The sequence below is a fragment of the Photinus pyralis genome, unplaced genomic scaffold (assembly GCF_008802855.1).
Source record: "Photinus pyralis isolate 1611_PpyrPB1 unplaced genomic scaffold, Ppyr1.3 Ppyr1.4_unclustered_Scaffold1264, whole genome shotgun sequence".
Classification (NCBI taxonomy): Eukaryota; Metazoa; Arthropoda; class Insecta; order Coleoptera; family Lampyridae; genus Photinus; species Photinus pyralis.
In genome coordinates this window covers 1-7129 of record NW_022170984.1, presented here as the reverse complement: position 1 = coordinate 7129, position 7129 = coordinate 1, and the positions used below count along the sequence as shown (strand labels likewise).

Below are 7129 nucleotides of genomic sequence, written 5' to 3'. Positions count from 1 at the left end.
AAAAAATATGTTTGGTACATTTCCACGCCAAATAGCAGATTTCTTAAAATTAGAAAATCCGACGTTTTATACAGGGCATTGCTTTACTGCGTCTTTATTAGCTGATTCAGGAGCAACAATAGACGTGCGGAAGAGGCATGGAGGATGGAAATCCTCCGCCGTGGCTGAGGAATATGTTGAATACTAATAAAGAAACCATACCAGATAAAATATTCGGCCTAGTCACCCATTTATCTTCCATAGTTACGCAGCCATTGTCTGCATTATCGCCAGTATCGTCGAAACAAACAACAATCTCATATGAAAAGGACTTAGCTGTTGCGCGTGACGTATCGGCTGCATTAACCCAGGAAAGACTGGTTAATATTACGTGTTTGCAAGAATATTTTAAATTATTTTGTTTGGCGCTTGAAATCCCCTCTTTTCGTTGTGAGTGTGTTTAGTTGATAGTGATTGAGAATTTGAACATTATTATTTTGATATTGTTACAGTCCACATATAATTATACCGACTTAGGTTAATAAGTGTTTTATTCATTTACCTAACATTTTGGTCATATCGAGCCGAGATAAGAAGATATCAGAAAGCAATCCAGGTGTCCGAAGAGAGTCAATGCGATAGTCTGCAAGTGTCCACATACCGATCCTTTCTTATCACGTAAGCAATTTTACCTTTACCATTTTATAGAATTTTGTGTGGTTTCAATTTCTAAAAGATGCCTAATGCAGTGGGCCTTAAAAATAATAAAAAAATGATTAAAGCGAATTTAACTCGTTGTAATAGTATATTGAAAGACAAGTGTTACAATGCGACCTATTGTAATACGACTATCTTGTGGCACGAGTGGCGACGCGAAGCGTAGCCACGAGTGTCCGCAAGATAGGAGTATTACAATAAAGCATTGTAACACGCGTTTTTCATACTATTTTTTCTATTTCGGTGCTTTAATTTAATTAAAAAAATCATTATCAGAAACTATAGGGAACATTAGAACTAACATGTTTTATGTTGGGAACACTTTTTATGCCGTTAAGTTTTAGGTTGGCAGCGTAGTAAGACTGACATTTTGAAGTTCAAACATGGAAGTACCCAACGAAGTACCTACTTGTACTAACTAGTAACTGCCAACTTAAGAGATGAGTTACCAAAAAAAAAACGACTATAATCACTGTCTTTGTACAACTGTTTTCCGGCGAAAACAGTTGTACAAAATCATCATTGTGACACCGAAATAGAAAAAAATTATATTGAATCAATTAAAGATTTAGGATTTGATGAAAATACATTGGTTCAATTAAAATTACGCTTAGATAAAATAGAGCCTTGTTTGGAAAAATTTAATGATTTGCAAGCGGAGATAGAGTTATCAGAGGGTGGTGAAGTTGATGAGGATGAAAGATATAGTTTTGAGGATAACTATTTTGACATTATGAGCGAAGGTAAAGCTTTAATTAGCAAGTTAGAAAAACACAGTTTATCCTCACAACAAAATGTTTCTGTGGTTGCAGATAACTCAATTAGTCATATCAGATTACCAACATTTGACGGTAAATATAGCAATTGGTTAGAATTTAAGGACAGATTTATTGCGTTAATAGATAAAAATGAACAATTGACTGATATACAAAAATTTCTATATTTAAGGTCATCCGTTGAAAAAGACGTTGAGACGATAAAATCAATTGACGTATCGGCGGGTAATTACCGAACTGCTTGGCAATGTTTAGTTGATAGGTTTGAAAATAAAAAACTTATTGTATATAATCACATACGCGAAATATTAGAATATCCAGCAATTGTAAAAGAAACATTTGTTGATTTGAGAAATCTTTACGATAGTATAATGAAGAATCTTCGGTGTTTAAATAATTTGAATGAACCGACAAGTAGTTGGGATCGTTTAATCATTTACATAATGTCCAATAAATTCGATTGTAAAACTAGACGCGATTGGGAAGCTTATCGTTATCGAAATGAATTACCGGACATGGAAGATATGCGCAAATTTTTAAATGCAAAATGTGACGTTTTAGAAAAGATTGAATTATCAAAATCTGAAAAATCCAAACCCAATTCACAAACTGTGCAAGGTCAATTTAAAAAGCAGGTTGTCAGTAAAAGTTTTGCTTCAACGGATAAGATACATTTTTGTCAATTTTGTAAGCAAAACCATCAAATTTATAAATGTGAATCTTTTTTAAACTTGAGCGTTGTGGATAGAATAAATGCAATTAAGCAATTAAAATTATGTTTAAATTGTTTACGAGATAAACATTTTTCCTTTAATTGTAAACTAAATAAATGTTATAAGTGTAAACAGGCGCACAATATTTTATTGCATTTAGATCAAGAAAAATCTAGTTCGGGAATTGAAGTCGACTCTAACCATGATAACCAGGTGGCTGAGGCCCATTCGTCGAGCGTTAGTTGCTTATCAGAAATAAAGTTAACAAAAGCTGTTTCACAAGTGTTATTATCTACAGCAATTGTTAAAATTAAAAATCATAGAAATGAGTACATAACGTGAAGGGCTTTAATTGATAGCGGATCGCAAAGTAATTTTATTTCAAATCATTTGTGCCAAAAAATTGGTGCACAGCCTCATAAAATTAATATCCTTGTAAAGGGTGTAGCTGAAGCTTTAACGAATATTGACAAGAGGGTATATGTGTCAATTAAGTCTTGCTATAATAATTTTACTATTGATATTGACTGTTTAGTATTAACCAAGGTAACTGATGAGTTACCTACTGTATCGTTTGGGAGAAATCATATTATGTTACCAAAAAGGGTACAATTAGCTGATCCTAATTTTAATTTGTCTTCTAAAATCGACATATTGTTAGGAGCTTCTGTATTTTGGTCCAGCTTATGTTTAGGTCAAGATCGCCTAGGTACAAATATGCTAGTTTTACAAAATACCCAGTTTGGATGGATTATTGGAGGAAATTTAAATTTACCATTAAATAGCACATCGGCTAGTTTTTTAAATGTTAATTACGCAGACAAATTGCTAAATGATACGATGGTTAGGTTTTGGCAGATAGAAGAAGTGGAACAGAAAAGGGTAAGGTTAACTGCGGAAGAACAATACTGTGAAAATTATTTTAGGGACACAATTAGGAGAAATTATGAGGGTAGATTTGTTGTCAAAATACCTTTTAAGCAATCTTTACTTGAGCTAGGGAATTCGCGAGATAGTGCTTTACGTAGATTCGAGTTACTTGAACAGAAATTCGAGAAAAATAAAGAAGTAAAGTCAGAATATTGCGCATTTATGTTAGAATATGAGAAGTTAGGCCACATGGTAGAGAGTAAAGATAGTTCGGATAGTTTATCAACAGATTATTATATGCCTCATCATGCTGTATTTAAAACCAGTAGCCTTACTAGTAAATGTCGCGTAGTGTTCGATGCTTCTGCGAAATCAAGTACTGGTATTTCTTTAAATCAAGTGCAGTACGTTGGTCCCAAACTACAGCAAGATCTTTTTTGTATACTAACCCGATTTAGAAAGCATAAAATCGTGATGACGGCAGACATATCTAAGATGTACCGTCAAATTTTAATTAGTGATGAACAAACTAAATTTCAAAAAATATTTTGGCGAGCTGACGTATCGGATGGAATTAGATGTTTTGAATTAAAAAATTGACGTATGGTACCTACTGCATCTGCACCGTTTTTGGCGGTAAGATGTTTGGTAGAATTAGCAAACGAATGTAAAGAAAATTTTCCCGCAGTAAGTAAGATTATATTAAATGAATTTTATATACCTAGATGATCTTCTCACTGGAGTAGAATCAATAAATGATGCTCTTCAAATACAAAAGTGTTTATCTAGAATTTTATCAAAAGCTGGTTTTGAATTACGCAAATGGTTGAGCAATAATAGTGCAATACTGAAAAGGTTTGAAATTAGTAAGGGATTAGATCAAGGTATTATACAAATAGGTGCGAACGAACAAAATAAAACTTTAGGAATTTTTTGGAACTCCAATGACGATATTATTCAATATTCAATTAATAGTATATTACGCACCGAGTGCGAAAGTAGGTTATTTTTCGAAGAATTTTTGCGCGCCTCGGGTGATTATATTCTAAGAAAAATAACCTTTCGTCGAGGTTCGTATACGATTTTATTCACGATCATCATTATAATCATTCCATTATCAAAAATAAAATAATTCACTAAATTTATACGTAGTATATTCATCTTATGCGCCATCTGCAATATTATTGCCCTACATAAAATGTTGTCGGTAATACAGATTTGGAAATTTACCTAATTAATATTCATATTAATTTAACATGCATGTTAAAAAATGGCCCATACTAAAGAATTTCAATGTACATCCCCTCAAATAAGGGAAATTGAGTGTAGTAAAAAATTTACTCCCCGAATGAATTTTTGAAGAGAATGAACAATGGTGGGCAGGAAAGGGTATAGGTAAAACTTCATGTTTTACTTGCTTATTTTAACGAGGTAAAGGTAAAGAAATCATCCACATTATGAACGACCAAATAATGTTGTGATCCACATTCAAACCTAATGCCTAATGACCATGTCAGTTTTATTATTCTAAAATGTACCTACAACGATCTTTTATGATTACAGATTTAGACTGGGTTACAATATTAGTATTATAATCTGTGTAGATGTCAATAACGAAAGATGTATTCTCCAGATCCAATCAGGTAGTCACTAAACACCTGTTCCAATACGATAGCCCTAAAAAATAGCATTATCTATTTCTAAAATGTGACAAATTACCTACATTTAATTACCGGACATTGTTTTTGGCATCTCATCGCTACAATATTAGCAAGTGCTGGTGGAGTTCTTCAACTTAAAACAGTTCGGTGGCTGTAGATCGGCTGCAGTAGCAGAAGGTTTCGTCGCCCATTCAGTGGCTCATTCGCGTTACGGGCACGCGATAATAACATAAAGTATGGCAGTATCCCAGGTAGTGCTACGATGTCTCCGATATGCAACATTATGATGCCATAAATTGCCATCCCTTGCTCTTCTCATGGGTCGCAAGCGCAACCCAATGTTTCCATGTCTTATGGACAAGAATTGAACTTTTCCACCCAGAAATTTAAACAGTAATGGGTTCTCTAAAGTAACAATCAATTTCATTAAACTAAAGTTCGAGTTTTATACACTTACCGATCCTTCAATAATTAACGGTTTCTTTTTGCTTTTGTTTTTACTTAACCATTTAGCACCGCGCTCGTTTAGTTTTAGGTTACGTGAAACAATCCATCATCTCCGTAATCTGGCTAAAGTTAATCACAACTCCTACTTGTGTTTACTTCGGTCTTCGCATTTACTTATTTCACATTTTCGCGTTTGGTCGTTCATTTGCAATTTACAAAAAAAAGCACAGAGCTTGAAATAATCCATATTACTCATTATAAGAATAAGAATTGTTTTTAAAATGCGGTTTTGAACATTTTGCATCTAAATCAGCTTAATCAGCTGTCATCTGTGTCAGACAGTTACGATGAGAGCGCCATCCATTAGGATATTAGCAACTAAATCGAGGTAGGTAATGAAATATTACTAACCTCGAATCGAACATTACTAACCTCGAGAATCTACTTTCCTCCCTCCTGGAAAAATAAGTGTTGTAAAACACAACTTCCTTATCCTTCAAAATGACAATTATGAGACTGATTACAATATGATCGTGAATAAAATCATTTTGTATTCGATAAAGTCACAAAAAGAAATGTGTTAGCTGTAATATGCCAAATATTTGACCCGTTAGGTTTATTAGGACCAGTCATAATAATTGCAAAAATGATAATTCAAGAACGTTGGGTGCTAAAACTAAAATGGGACGAAATAATTCCGGAAAAATTGCAATCAAAGTGGAAGGCTTTTCTTAATGATTTGCCTATTATTAATAATTATAAAATTGAAAGGCGAGTTGTGATGTCAGATTGCGTAGAAATAGAAATGCACGGCTTCTCAGACGGCTCTGAACTAGCATTTGGAGCGTGTATTTACATTCGATGTGTAAGCTTATCTGGTAGTATTTATACCAAATTACTATGCGCAAAATCACGCGTGGCCCCATTGAAAAAGATTAGTCTACCTAAATTAGAATTATGCGCTGCGGTGCTATTAGCTGAGTTAGCCTATAAGGTTATTGATTGTTTAGAAATAAATTTTACTAAAAGATATTATTGGACGGACTCAACAATTGTGTTATCATGGATAAAAAGTGAACCTGCAAGGTGGAAAACCTTTGTATCAAATCGTGTTAGTACTATTCAAATTACAACTTCCGGTGATCAATGGTATCATATAAGTTCAATCGAAAATCCTGCTGACTTGTTGTCGCGAGGGGTTTACCCAAACATTTTGGAAAATAATAATTTATGGTGGGAGGGACCTAAATTCCTGAAGTTGAATAGCTGTGACTGGAAATTTAATTACAATCTTATAGATACTGAGATACCAGAATTACGTACCACAGCTTTGACAGTTCAGACAGAAAACTGTCTAAATACTATAATAAAAAATTTTTTTTCACTACTAGCGTCTGATGACATGATTATTAACCTTTTTTCCACTTGTAAAGTAGGCTTTCTCGGCATTTGTTCAAAGTGGTTAATAATCTTTTATTATTAAATAGTAGTCAATAATGAGAACTGTCACGCTGTCACTTTTAGAAAACACAACCCGAAATTTCGCTCAATGAACGTTATTAGACAAGTTCTCTAAAACGAATAATTGCCACCATTCGCAATTTCCAGAGAAATTACATACCTAAAATTATCACATTTTGAAAAAAATCGAACGAAATTACTCTTTGAAAAATCTCAATGACAGAACAAAATACGGCCTGTTTGACTTGTACTTCCACGTACTTGATTGACATGTTAAATTAAGAAACAAACAATTCTGTCCAACCGTTAACTCTCTTATCAATATAATATGTTAATTTAGAGGATTTCAAGTGCTAGTAGTGAAAAAAATAGTATATATACCACGGTAGAGAAGTCTATTATTGCCTTCGCACCTTACACCCCTCGGCGCAAGCGCCTCGAGATGTAATCTTGGTGCTCAGGCATAATACTGTACTTCTCTACCTTGATATATAATGTACTATTT

At 33.6% G+C, this 7129-nt stretch overlaps 1 long non-coding RNA gene across 1 annotated transcript; it reads right to left on the bottom strand.

The window, feature by feature from the left end:
* Positions 1–4550: 4550 nt before the first annotated feature.
* Positions 4551–5109, bottom strand: LOC116181603. Its single transcript, XR_004147294.1, has 2 exons — positions 4789–5109; positions 4551–4732 (listed from the first exon to the last, which is right to left on the bottom strand). It is a non-coding gene; the product is annotated as an uncharacterized LOC116181603 (long non-coding RNA).
* Between the last annotated feature and the right edge of the window lie 2020 nt (positions 5110–7129).